The 15,811-nt window shown below is 25.2% G+C and overlaps 1 protein-coding gene across 6 annotated transcripts in view; it reads left to right on the top strand.

Annotated features, from left to right (window-relative positions):
- Positions 1-15,811, top strand: part of LOC119671131 (Ca(2+)/calmodulin-responsive adenylate cyclase) — a gene marked incomplete at its 5' end in the record, with an annotated part of 52,625 nt that continues 36,814 nt past the window's right edge. For all 6 annotated transcript variants that reach the window (XM_038081656.1, XM_038081655.1, XM_038081652.1 and 3 more), the window contains 2 exon segments: positions 1-38; positions 9,347-9,393.

The raw sequence follows: 15,811 nt of genomic DNA, 5'->3' as shown, positions 1-15,811 counted from the left end.
TTAATCATATTCAGAGAGTCATTTGGCCGAACTCTTTCGTGAGTATTAAAACAATTAAACATTTATTATGATTAATAATAAAATGAAATATGATTATAATTATGAAATATATTAAACTCACCTAAATAATTACTTATCTAAAGAATTAAAGATCCATGCGCGAAAATGTACAGCACAGAATAAATGTGAGACAGTAGCTGAGGCGGTGTTTAATTTATTTTGTGTTGTATTGCATGTATCGCGTTTGTTGTCTCCGATCAAAGCCATTTACCCATTGCGTGGATAGATTGAATGAACTCACGTATTTTGTAATTGATTAATACGCGTGCGCAAACTAATTATTTTTCGTGGTCTAACACTACATATATTGAGATATAGCTATTAAGATTAGCTTGTTATGCATATGTAATACAATAGAATATAGAATTAATAATCAGTCAATAACTTCATATAAATTGTTTGTTTGGTCAAGGTATAAAAAATCCCCAGGGAAATACAGAAAATATTTATGTAAGTAAAATATTTTTTAAATAGACGATAGAATAAAGAGGATGACGTAGATATATTTTTAGTAATATTAATTTATGTTAGATCGTGATCCTGATGATGACTCTCAAGGAGAGTCAAAATATAGTGTATTTTAAAAAATATTTTACGTTGAATAATTTAACAAAAAAGGGACCTATAGCCAGATTAAAAATATATAAAGACCATTATAAAAAAAAAACAGGTAGATAAATAAATCCAAAAAATTTTTATATATTTTAAATTATTTATAAAGAGGTTTCTTCGAACAGTAGTGAAATACAACAACAAAAATTTATTTTTTATATTATTTTAATTAATTGAATTTTTGGCTGACCAGTATTCTTTTGTACTGTTTCGAGTATTGCCAAATACCCATCATCAGTGGTCTTGGAAATAATTCTTGTATTTAATTATTAAATTAAATTATTTATTAAATTATTAAATCAAATTATTATTAAATTATTTTAATTATTTGTTTCTAAAGTTAAGTTTGCGATAATATTAATATTTTAATATTAATAATATTAAAATTTTTAATAAAAACATCATGCAAAATAAAATTAAATGAATGCAGTTAATACGATACTAAAGTTGAATCTACTTAAACGATTCTTATGGCTTTCTATTATATAAGCCCCAATAAAGTTTGGATAAAGTCTTAACCTTGTAAACAAACTTTTCTCAGTTTAACTAGCGGGTGATTAAGTTTTGAGGTCTTTATAAGCGACTTAGATTTTGATTGCGCTAATAAATTATAACAATCCTTATATCTCTTTTTCTTCCTCAATGAATGGTTGTGGGTCTAAAAGCAATAGCACTGTTCTTTTCCCCTTGCATTATTTATTAAAATTTTTTTAATAAAATATTTTAAATATGTTTGAGTTAAAATTTTTAACATCTAAAAATTTGCATGACTAAAAAATCTATTTAATATATTGATCCAACTTTTAGTCTATATATTACAATCATAAGTGCACTTAATAATTTTCTTTAAATAAGTATAAAATTGTATTGTACTCATATCTATATACATAATAAATATTTTTTCAAAGTAAATTGAACTTTTTTATATAAATATTTGAATAAGTGTGTTTATAAAATGAGGTAAATTAAAAAACAATTATAATGCCTTAACAATATACAAATATGTAAGAAAGAAATTCCATACTCTTTTTTCTACAGAAAATAGTAAAATGCATAAATATTTATAATTAGAATAAACATTCTTTAAAATATATTCCATGAAATTTATTTGTTATTTTATTTAAGCTGTAGTATTTTTTTATGAGAAGATAACAAAGACAAAGATCGGAATTCTCACAAAAGAATTTTATTATCCGTTGAGATATTTTCTTACAATATAAAACACCAACATATAACCATAATTAAACAACATTAACATTTATAACAAACGTAATATCTTTAAATAAACTTACAATCTTAACTTTAAATTATACTTTAGCATTTAAATAAATACATAAACAAATCGTTCGAGTTAAAAGCTTAAGCTTTTAAGAATAAAAATTGGAGCGTTTTGATAAGATAATGCAGAGGTAGACTTTGTTGCAATCAGTGTGTTGAACTATAATAATAAATTATTTTGTTTTACCTCTAAAATAGTAGTTATAACATATATTCATATTTTTTTATATTGCGATTTTGTAATTCCGATGAATAAAGAATTTACACAAACTTGAGTATATATTAAATTCAAAAATAATTCTTAAAATATTGTTACGAATTTGTCTTTTGCAATTCAATCTTGATATTCTCTTTAGTCTCACTGGATTGTCAATAACTGATTAAATACCAAAAAGAATCACGTTAGTATGATTGTTGATAACTGAACAATCTTTATTTGCTCTCACACTTATTTGTCTCTCACACTGACGTACAAAATAACTCAAACACAAACTCGAAGTCGCGAATCTCCAAACTTAAACTACCCAACTAACAAAACTAAACTACTTTTTCTGAAAGAATTATCTGACGTTAGGTTTTTTTTATTCTTGTCCATTTTGCCATATTGTTGCGATTTGATATTTCTCATTAATGAAATTACCAATCAAAATGTTTGTTTTTTATTCGATTATTCACTTTCGATGAGTTTAGAATTTTACATATTAATAAATTAATATATATATTTATATATATATATATATATATAATAAACTACTTATTAATTTATTTGATCAATCAAAATTAATTAAATAATAACAAAACTTTTAAAAAAATCACAGTAATATTATTGAATTTGTATAATATTTTATTTATCTATTATGTTTTAATTAAAATCTATTTAAAGCACTTATTTTTTCGATTATTTATTCTTGTTTGTTTAAATATGACGTTATATATTGTTTTAGATACTTTGACCAGATATAAATTTGTCATACTTCATGACAAATGTTGAGTGCAAATTGAACTCTAATTAGTTTTAATGCCTTATTTCAAACGCATTTTTTTTTGTTTTTGTTATTAGGATTATTTAATTTGTTGTTGTTTATTTTGCGTACTGTTTCGAAAAATAATTAATCAATTTGTAAGGCAATAAGTAAGTCAATTGGTGCTTAGTTATTTGCTATTATTGACATTGAACTTATTAAAAAATTCTTAAAAATATTCCATATGTGAAACAAATTGGGGAAGTACTTACTCGTAAGTGTTTAAATATGGAAATAATTGACTTAAATAACATTTGTAGAATTATTACTGGCATATAAATTTCTTAATTATGTGTTTTTTGGATACGCTGTGTATTAGACTTAAATCTACATTGACGTATATACGTATATACGTATATGTATTATATATTTATTAAATCATTTGTAAACAAAAACTACGAACGCTATTCAAAAAAAAATTTTTTTTTAAAAGATTTTAAATCTCTTACGTTTGTTTTAATTTCATTCTTTAATTTAGCATTTATGTTTTCTATAAAATATACATTTTTACTGATATAATTTTAATTAAAGTGCAACAGCGGGCAAATAAACTTTTTTATTTACTCAATGTTCTATCCCGTGAGAATTGTTATCGCACATATTTCGCAATTCATATTACAAACTGCAACTTACTCACCTTTTTTTTTCTTCTTTTATTAAATAAATATTTTATACCTTCCTCATATTTTTTATATTGTAATTAATGTATGCAACAAAATTAAATTTATGATGATAATGAAAATCTTCTTTTGACGCTTATCATTTGCAAATATTATTACTTTTTATTAAATTTGTTCATGAATAATAACGCAGGCATTAGACATATTAAAAATAAAAAATAAAAATGGAAAATAAAAAATTAAATAAAATAAATAACAAGACTGTGTCGAGCAAGATTGTGTGCAGTGAATAAAGCAAAATAATTAATGAAACAAAGTATCTGAAGAGTGTAGGTTTTTCAAATGGAAATCTGTTCCACGCGTTGTATGAGTAACGTCGCTTATTTAAAAAAATGCTACACATACGCAATGTTGGACCGCTAAGCCTAATATACTTTTAACAATATGCGACAAAGACAGTTTAAAACAGAGACAATTTTGAAACGTTTAATAAAATTAACTTAAATACTCTTAGCCATAAAAGTATAAAAGTGATTTAGTGCGGCTTACAATTGTTACTTTTATAGAAACATTAATCATTTTTATTATTTAGCGTGTGAAAAATCTATCTTCATGTAGGTTTATCTGATTGCAAATTTTAAGACGCCTACTTTTTATTTTGTATAGATTAATATACATATATCAGTGGAAAAAATAGAAAAAATTCTACAAAAAAAAAATAATTTTTGTTACATTTATTTAAAGTAAAATAAATTTTTTTTGTATTTTTATGAATGAATTCTAGGTAAGAATTGCTTTGAACTTTAAATGTTTTATAATTAAAAATATTATCTAATAAATATCTTGAAATATTTTCAGATAATAAAAGAATTTCTTATTTTTAAATACATTAGAACATTAACTTTGAAACAGAATAAAATAAATATTTTAAATTGTTTTTTTCGACATATATTGCGTGTTTTATAATTGCTATATAACAATCAAACCTAAGAAATATATCAAAAAAAACTTTTATCTTAATCAATTTATGTTAGAAATATATTTTTGTGAGGTTTATAGACATAATAAAATGTTTATATTTTTTAATATGTTTTTATTAGTGTGATATTCATTTTAAACTTACACAAAAACTAAATAACGGGTGTTATTCATTTTATTAAAGCTTTTTAAAAAATTTTAAAAAAATTTCAATTTGTATTTCAATTTAGTATCCAAATGATGAGATACTATAATTTTATTTAATTTCTGTATTTTACTAGAAATTAAAACTATTCAGCAGTTTAATAATTTCGAAAATATATTTTAATATAAATATACACATATTTTATTTAACATAATTTGATTTAAATGCAAACGTGTAGTATTGATTCAATTTTTTGAAATCGTTTAGAAAAGTATATATGCACACACCCTAGATGTTAAAATTTCTCAGGTGTCAATTTTAGCAGCTGAAGAATTGATATTTAATTATTTTTCTATACCAAATAAACAAATTTGTAAATAAAACGGTATTATTTCTAATAATTTTTACTATTTATCTTATTTATCTTATCTTAATCCCATATTACTGGTTTTAGATTATATTGTGACAATTGAAGTGATAACGAAAAGTTCACAGAAGTAGTAAAACCTAACTAAAACAGATTTACTGTATAAAAAGTGAGATGAAGACTCAAAAAGATATATATACAGTACAATATTATATTATTGGTAATCCTTATAAAGTATATAAATTATATTTTGTTGTGAAAATGTAATTAGGAGGTTATATCAATTATGCAATAGCCTTATGTACTTTTCAAATACGACAAATACGAACAGTGGCGTCGCTAGGCGTCAGCGACATCGACTTGAATGAATAAAAACATGTAGTTGTAAACTCATATTATAATTAAATATTAAATATAAAAATTCTGTATTGAATATAAACAAAACTAACATTTATTATTACAATGATGCTTCATCTACTAGCATTTAATGGATTAGTTCATATTTATTAACCACATTTATAAAGATGAAATTTCTTATTTATTTTACTCATGTGGAAATACCTGCATTTGAATTACACAATGGCATAATGGAAAAGAAAAAAAAATTAAACAAAACTTCATATTTCTTTTAAAACCACAACCGCAAAAATATTAAGAACCAATTCAATTGCTTCTACTTGCTCTTCAGCAGTTTAACTCAAGTCAATGAACCCATACATACCGATATTGTTTGCCTCTTCTGAACTCCTTAAAGGCAACTCTTTAAGGAAGGTTATCATCAAGAAGAATTCCACAGTACATTAAAAATGTTGCACTGACATTAGTGCATTGGCTCTTGACTTATGTTTCCATGTTTAAAATTTCATAGTAATAACAACGACAATCGCCTTTTCAAATACACTGACTACACTGACGACACAAAAGAACCAACAAGAACAATGTTGCTGCAGTGTCTGACCACAATATCAGCCAGAAAATTTTAAAATTTAATGCAATTTAAAAGTATTTCTTATGCGGCAAACTTAAACAAAGAAATCCTTATAAAAAATTTAACGCAAAATATGGTACTTGGCGTTGATATGCGGCTCAGGTGCTTTCTTCAACTTAACTTTAAGTGCTCTAATAAAATGGTAAAGTACACATTAAGTTATGGATGAAAAATGATTATTTTTAGTTTCGCTATAAGTTTATTGAAGATATTTATTGAGAAACAAATACACAATGGAGTTATAAAAAGTACTAAAGGAAGAGTTTATTGTAATAGCATTTTTTAATTTTTTGTTTAACTAAAATTTTTAATATGAACTAATTATAATAATAGCTCTAATATTAAAAATTTTTTATTGAGCAAATGTTATGATGTTATTATTTTAATTAGCGAATTTTATGAGTTTAATGCCATAGGTATAAACTTAGATATTTAGTAGGTGTTAAAATGCATTAATACCATAAACCATGCTAATGTAAAGTCATAAAAAACTTTTCCATGTCATAATAAAAACTTTTTATAAAAAAAAATACAAGTTTTGTACCAAACAGATAAAAGACTTAAAATGAAATTCAAAAAAAAAAGGTAATCATATTCTCAGAAATAAAACAATATTTATACTTACAATTAAAAATGTAATTACAAGAAATGCAATCAATATAAAAAAATCAATGAATATTTTATTGTAAGACATAGGTATGTGTTTCAATTATTTATAAAACTATTTATAAAACGAAGGAGCAAGGAAATGAGATCTGATATAATTCTATTCGTGTGTTATTAATCGTGAAACAAATTGCATGTAGAGCCCCAAAACATAAATTTAAAGATAAACGTTTTACATAGAATATACAATATATATAAAGTAAGCATTCTACCAATTGAATTGTAGTTTGCAAACAAAAAAAAATCATTGAAATAAAAGTGTACTTCAATCAGTTAGAATTCCAATCTTTGCGCTATCAACGTGGATGCATAATGTTTTACTAGAAATAAAATACAACGAAAAATATCGAACTATGTCGAACTATATAAACATTTTATTTGAGATTTGCAGGTGTATTTACAAATTGCCATAATAAACATATTGGTTTACAAACGATAAGGTAAAAAAATAATGAGAAAATATTTGTTAAAAAGAGTAAAAAAAAATCTTGTAAAATTGAATTTAATAATTGAAATAAAGGATATAGAAATTTACCAATAAAATTAAAGGAAATATTGTTAGGGGAACTGTACATGTACTCTGTAATATGAGATGAAAACCAGTATTGTTAATTTAAATAGTAAATAATAATGTATTGCCTATATACTCTGTATACGTTGAGTTGACAGTTTGGTATCAATTATAATGACTTTAAAAAAATCTGTCTTCGTCTCCAACTTTTTTTGCTTATTTTTATAGTTAATGCAATTTTCTAAAACATAAATGTAGTCTAGCACTAAGATAATGTACTAATGTGACTTATTTTAAAGAAAGTATTGCTAAAAATTAATAGTTATAAATATACTCTGACAACTAGTTATATAAATAACAATTTTTCAGCAACTCAAAATTTTAAAAGTTTTCCATTTTACTGTTTAAGGAAAAGTTTCAATTTAGAGACTTTAAGACTCCCTCATTTTGTAGATATGATCCTAACGATCGATAAATTCATAAAAATTTTGTTCTAAATTATTCTTGTCTCCGATTTTTTTTTCGTTTAGTAACAAATCTGGAGAAAAAATCTTATAAAGATACAAATGGCCCATACCATTCTCATGCGCAATTGTGATAAAACTCTGTAAATCATACATGAATAGGGACTAAAAATTCATTCTCAACACATTCTCAGCACCGAGACTTGTAGTGCAACCAGCTATGATATTCCTTTGCTGGCCTTGCAACCGATTTGAATTTATGAAATTTATTTCGACATACAATATAGTCGAAAAAACTGTTTGCTGTATTGAAGTTAACCACAATAGGCTATCTCACTGGGTTTAAGAAATCGGAATCATTACCCAAAATTATTCAAAAAACTTAATATGATTAAATTACTAAGTAACATTTACGTATAAGCTATAACATCAAGCTATAAAATCAGGTTGCTAACTAAACTTTATTTTTTAGGATCTTACTTAATTTTTCTAAAAATTTTTTAATATGTTTACCATAAAATTTTTATATATTATCACAAGTATTTTTTATTATCAATTGTATATTTTCAAAAAAAAAAACATTCCATTAAGCTAAGTGCAAAATAACGCATTTGTTTTAATTAGCACTTCTCGAACTCCATAAAATTATTAATATTTCCTATAGTATACACGTATATCTTATCAATTTAAAAATCAGTCAAGTCTATAGAGTACATCAAGTTAACAATATATGTAATATATTATGTATTTATATATATATATATATATATATATATTGTACTCATAACTATTTTGTACAATATTGATTAATTTAAAAAGATAAACTTCAATACGTGCCACCATTAGTAGATCGTAGCAAGAACTTTATACTTTTGATTATGAAATGTAATAGTTTGTAGCTATTTTGTATAGATATCCTTGTATCCTTGCCATACTTCTGACACACAAATGTCGACAATTGTAGTAACACACATGCAGTCGCTAATGTTTTTTCCAATTTACATGCAACTGATATGGAGTACATGTACGCCATATTCATATCCTTGTTGAAGTAACTAACTACAAATAACATTCCACACCTGCACTTGGCAAATGTGCATAGGTTGATGTATGCATTGTAGTTACACATACTGAGGAGTCTCTAATAAAGTGTGTATCTGTACATCTGTCAAGTATTAAACTAGCGACATTATATGCACATTTCCATCGCAAGCACTTTTATTCGTTATTTTTCGTTTTGTAATTTTTCCAGTTCATCAACCCCATCACAGTTATTATTGCATTATACATATTATACTACGTTTTTGTAAAAGTTGTGTTGCTGTTATTGCAAAGTGCATTTAACTCATTTATGCAATTGCAATTCAATTTGCAATTGAAAACAATTACCTTTTTTGTATGCAATTGTATTTCGCATGCATTTACTTTAATCTATGGCACGAATTTCAATTTCAATACAAATCATTTTATTGTTTTTTTTATATATTAGAAAAAGTTTCTTTTCCTTTTGTTTTGATTTATACTTTGTTAGCTTTATTTAGTTTTTTCTATTTTTATCATATAATTTTGAAATTATAACAAAAACATGTTATTAAAAATGATTAAAATATAAACATTTTTATCAATTTTTTACAGGTATGTCAACAATCCGAAGTATAATAAATTCATACTTTTACAAACAAGTGAGTAGAAGCTTTTGTTTTCTATATAATAATCATAGGTAATGTGGAAATGATTTTAGATATTCCAATTTATACTCTAGAATTTAAAATAATTAAAAAGTAAATTATAAAAATATAATTTATAATAAAAATATTATATAATAATCATATAATAGTATGAGGATTGAACGCCCTTCCAATTAAAAATTGAAATAGTAGCATTTACTATATAAGTGAGCAAATATTAAATTTTCCCCAGAACCCTTGTATTAATATTTTTCAATTAAAACTATAACTGTGTTTAATATTCAAGATTAATGAGTTCAACAGTTTATTTGTAAAATGAATCAATTTGAATTTATAATTCAATTATACATTGAGGTAAGCCGATATTTAGTGGTTGTAGATTCATTCGGACTTCTTCGGACCTGTCGGTTCAAATGAAAGCAATATTTGGAATATGATACAAAAAGACAGTATGCAAGCCGTTTTTGAAAGGAAATATATTCATAGAATTTTTTTATATAAAAAAGAATTGCAGATGAAATATATAAAACAGATGTGGCAATCATGAGTTAAACTACTAAATTGAGGATAAATAGCATAAAACAAAATTTTAGGAACACTCTAAAGAGAGTGTTCAAGATAAATATATTGGTCACGAATTAAATAATAACTTAAAGTTAGAAAGGAGAGATAATTCAACAAATTATAATTTTTAGTGTGTTGTTAAGATATGAGTGATGGTGATATTACAACATAGAGTAAATTCACATTTAACATAACGTTACAGTTTTATAGTATACTTTCTTTCGCTATGAGAAAGCCTTAGCGACGGAATCAATTTATCAATTGTAAAGTTCAGCTATTACGGGACGTTTTTAAATGATCATCAAGAGGGAACTTAAAAATGCAAGTCATTAAAAAAACAAACCTAAACAGAAGAAGGAAATAAATGCCGATCAACAATACTGCCAAAAATATGTTGCGGATAGTAGTGCTGACATGCCGCGCACCACCTAGCGTTGTTCTAAAAAGATTGAAATGAAGTCGCTTGATCTAGCCTGGAAATAACTTCGAACCCTAAAAGAAACTTGTATTCGTCCCAAATATTCTTAAAAAATTAACTTCGAGTCACTATAATTTTCGATTGCATTTTTATAAGGTGAGTTTTTTCGGGTTGGCCTTTCTTCAATATGCTGATTTTTTTCGGAAAATAGTGAAAATCAATACTCCTGTTTATGAATTATTTATCTCGCTTCTTCCACCCAGAAATCATCTGTATTTAGCTAACAAATTGTCCAAATAGCAATCTCATATTATAGTTCACTATAATTGATTTCTATACATTTGCTGAAGTTCCATTAAAAGATTAAATTTTATAAACTATCAAGTAAATTAAAAATATCACGGTGCGAGTCCAATATAATGAATAAAATCAAAATATAAAGTGAAAAATATTATAAAGAAATGTCAACACGTTTTAAATCTATTAAATGTCAAATAAAAAACAGTTAAGTAAGGAGCAAAAACAAATCATATCGATTCCAGGAATTTATAATACAAACAGTTGCAGCAGGAAGTTGAGGTATTTTGATTCCTTTTAAAATATTTGCTTGTTGTTTTTTGTGCGATGTGCTAAGGATTCATGTAAAACAAGCACTTAACGTCTGTCCTCTTCGTGCACCATTTCCTAAAAGCCCTTCAAACGCCGCACAATGGCGCCAACAACAGAGTCTCAATTTGCTTTGTTTTCGCATGTTTTCCTTCAATCTTCAACTTTCGTTATATTTGTTAAATGTCTGCCCTGTTTCCGGCGCCATTTTGTTGCTTCTACATAATGGTTGAAATTTTGGTAGTTTTTCAAAGTGATGATAAAAAAAACTTAACGACAATTTCATGCTTTATTGTTTTATTATGAGCAAATAATTTTTCTATATTTTATACATCAAATATTCATTGCAGTCGATATTACGCAAATCATAAAAAGAAATATTTTAATTTAAGGACAAAGTCAATGTCAAACAGTGTAATTTGTATGGTCATATCATTTGGGTTTGCATTGTATCGGCTTTTATAAATTCAATCATTATCGCGCTGCGGTTTTCGCTTACGACACAAATGTGACATTCAAATTTGTTATTTATTTATTTTGCTACTGTTGTTTTAGTTCGATTTGTTATTGTTTTTTATTTTTTGTTTTAATTTTTATTACCGCTTACTAGTGCTGCCAATGATTTAAGGTATTTCGTTGTGTATTTTTGCCATTAACTGTACGTGACCAAGAGACCCACTAATACCGTATTCAACTTAAGTTACTTTGGAGTTATGAGTTTATATAATTTGGCAGAAATTACCTTAAAAATTGGCTAATCAAACACGTTTCTTATAAGAAGCAAAATATTTTATAAAATTTTATAATAACTAAATAACGTTTGGATTTTACTTGCAAGCGCCAACCTTTCCGATTTAACGCATTATAAGCAAGTAATTAAAAATGTACATGAGTTTTAACTTGTTTCTTTTATAAAAAAAATATAAATGTGTCATCATGGTACACCCGCACGAATGACATGATAAGAGACCTTAAAATAGATTCGGTCAAAAAATACATAAGGAACAGAGCACTGAAGCTATATGCGAAAACCGACAGAGTGTCCTACTTAGCAGTATCTAATCTCAGAGTAATCACTAACCGCACGGGGCGGTACACAGATCTTAGATCAGTCACTGAATAATCACGAAGATTATGAGGATTATGAGGAAAGTGCCCAGATGCACTAACTCGGAAAAGGCTCAACATTACATTACTAGATAATATCATCTATTTAACTTTGTACCAAATATAATAAATAACGAAATGTTTCTCATATGCTTAACATAAAAGAAAAATAATGGAAAGAATATTATGTCTTACATTGAAGAAGTAATTATTAAAATTTGAAAGAAAAATATGAAACATGAATCTGAAATTGGATAGAAAAGAAAAGATTTTTCAAGTCATATTCCATGCTGTTAACATGCTTTCTTAATAAACTACCTAAATTTCACCCGAATGAAATTTAACCCATTGATTGGGAATGAGGTCCGTGATATAAGGATTACTTATTTTATTTTATATTATACAAAGTATAGTTAAAAAAAAATTGTGATATTATGTAATTACTGATATAATTTTAAAACTTATTGTTAATCCCATTGTAAGAGAAGATATAATAAATAAGGAACATGAAGAAGAAGTAATAATCAAAAGGTAACATATAGGTCTACTTTTGTAGAATGTGGAACTTAAGTAAATACATAAATACACAAATTGAAACTATATTAAAATCCGATTTTATATTCAGATGACATCTGTATATGAGGTATAATCGCAAGAAACAGCGTGAGATGAAAAAATTATTTATTAAAAACTTTAAAGTGATTTTAAAGTTCTGATTCACAACTAAGTGGGTTGTGTATAATATATATTTTTGTATATCTCATAAAACTCAAAATTTTTATTAATGCTAACAAATTTATAGAACTTAAACTATAAATTAGACTACGCATGAATTTACATGGATAAGTTTTCATTGTATAACATTTTAATGTTAAGTTTACGAATTTTTGAATTTTGCGCTATTAATACAAATTCTATGTTCTGCCTCAATGGATATAAATCAAAGTTTTGCTTTCTCTCCTTTGCAATATTTTGTACTTTGGTTTATGGACTTCATTCACTATTTTCAAATGGCAATTCAAAAGCAATAATTAAAATTTTAAAAAAACAGATGTATCTACATCATATATACACATTTGTAAATAAGCAAATTTATTTATAGAAGGAATCAATAATATTTTTTATTTATATTTTGTTTGCTTTAATTTGACTTTTTAACGACCTTTTCGCTAATCGCGTGTAAATATTCATTTCGAATCAGCGCCCCTTTTCAATAAACTTCAGAAAACCGTAAATTTTACACAATATATTTTTAGTCAGTTTGCAAATTTTCATTGTATTAACATAATTCTTGTACCATAACCCAAATTGTGCAGTAAAATCGATATTTACGCCATAAAGTGTTATATTTCTCCTAATTAAATTAACTATTTTTAAATATATATGAGTGAAGCGCTTTTTCTGAAGGTCAATTCGGTTTATAAAAAGTGGCAGTCGAATGTAGTAAAATTTATATCATTCGCCTTTATTTTGCATTTTTCCTTTCTTAAGAAAATTATTTAATACTTTCTTTACTGAAATCCATATAAAAGTCGTTATAAACGTTTCATTTATTCACCAACATGCACAATATGTTATTTGATAGGCACACGCTTTGCACTGCGGATAGAAGTGACATATTTTTCGTATTTGTAAAATGGTTGAAAATTTAGAGATTGTCACATCTGTTAGAATTTACCGTGCTTTCTACATATACGATATATGCCAGTGGAATATGAAATCATTTCCGTTAAATGACACATACTTGGCACATCAAATTTCTTACCACACGATTTTGGTATTAAAATAATACATTTGATATCTTCTGAGCACATGAACAGAAGTTCGAGGATTTCTTACAAATACAAATTGTATACAAATAAATCTGCAATTTTGTGTTCACACGATTTGCGTAAGCTGAGTGTATCCTTTTGCTTAACATGGCAAATTAGTGTGTATATGAATATGTATATTCCCACAAGAAACCAAATTTATTTCGTTTGCTGAATGTAAATTATATATAATTGAATAAATTATTGAATTAAAAGGGTACTTTACAATTTAATGAACGCGGTTGGGAAAAAACAAAAAGGAAATTTAAAAAAAGTATATATAAAAGTTAAAATATACTAAGTTTTAAGAAACAGTATGAATACTAAACTGTATTTTATAGAAAACTTACTATAAACAAATGTGCTCGTATGTATGGTAATTAATTTATTTTGTTTTTATTTAAAGTAGAAACATAGTATCTTTAAATCCTATATATTTTATTTACTACACATTTTTTAATTTCAAGGCTAAATATTCTCGTACTCTCTACTCCTATTGCTAATTATTTTCGTAATGTTGTTATTAGTCTTCTTCTTCGTCTCTTGAATTGCAAATTTCAGTCAATAGCTTTAGAGCAGGACTGTCCAGATCAGATAAAATTGTGGGCCAATACAAATCAATAAATAGGTTATAAGGCCACAGAAATAAATACAAACGTTTATAATTTATCCGTAGAAAAATAAAAATACGTTGATAATGCTAAATTTAGTTTTAATAATTCTTTGTTAAAATATCTTTTACAATTCTATCAATATCGGCATTATTAATATTAGTTGTTATCATATGAAAAATATTTTATTTTTAATGTAATGATTGGAAACGAATTTTTTGAAGTCGTACTAAGAAATATATAACAAAATCTATGTTTCATTTGACAAAATATTGTTATATATGATACTCTCTTAATATATAGTTCTTCGAAAGATAAGCTTATATTTTAATGCATTATTTTACCTATTAATCAACAATGATTTTAGAAGTCCTTTTTAATAAATTAAGTTATTACTAGCAAATTACTATTATTACTAATTTTTTTATAAATATCATAACCGTTATAAGGGTTTAAAGTTGGCTCAATTTTTGCGAAATCTCAATGTCTCTAAAATTTCATAAAATTCAAACAAATTAATAACTTATAGGAGAAATTGTATTTTTATATATGTAATATATAGTATAACAGAAGCAAGAAAAATTTTAAATACATATAAAATTTTTTATTATATTTTCGTATGTGGGAATGTTACATGAAACATTCTTCACATTAGTGACAAGTTTTTGTAAGTTTTTTTTATCCCGTATTTTATTTTTATACTTATTAGAGTTTTTAAAATATTAATATTTAAAGCTGTCAATCTTTGGACCCAAGTTCAAAGGATTTTTAATCCTCTGGTAAGCCGATTGGACTCATTTCAAAGAAAACCCATCTCAAAGATTGTATTTGGAAAAAATTTAATTTTAATATCTCTACTAATTCAGAAAATAATAAATTATGATCATATAATTTTAATTTTGTCACACTGTGCGACGATGATCTTTTTTACACTTCCATTACTTCTGTTGATTGATTATTACTGTAATAAAATATTACATTATTCAATTATTCAAAAATCTGAAATACATACATATTGTTTATTAATCTCCAATGCAAAATTTTTATATATACTTTAATTATAACACTTGTTTCGCAGTATTATTAATCAATTTCCATTTTGTTAACACCTTATAGTATAGAGAGAAGGAAGTTAATTTGATTATATTTGCACATGTGACGCACCTAAATAAATTAGCCAATTAACCCAGATAGTAATTAATTTTATTAACCGCAAATTGTTAAATCTACAAAATGAAGATTAAGATAAGCCAAAAGTAATTATTTTGTCAAGGCGTTACGACTGCTACTTTCCT

This window comes from Teleopsis dalmanni, chromosome 1 (genome assembly GCF_002237135.1).
Source record: "Teleopsis dalmanni isolate 2A chromosome 1, ASM223713v2, whole genome shotgun sequence".
NCBI classification, from domain to species: Eukaryota; Metazoa; Arthropoda; class Insecta; order Diptera; family Diopsidae; genus Teleopsis; species Teleopsis dalmanni.
This window is presented reverse-complemented; position numbering and strand designations above follow the sequence as displayed.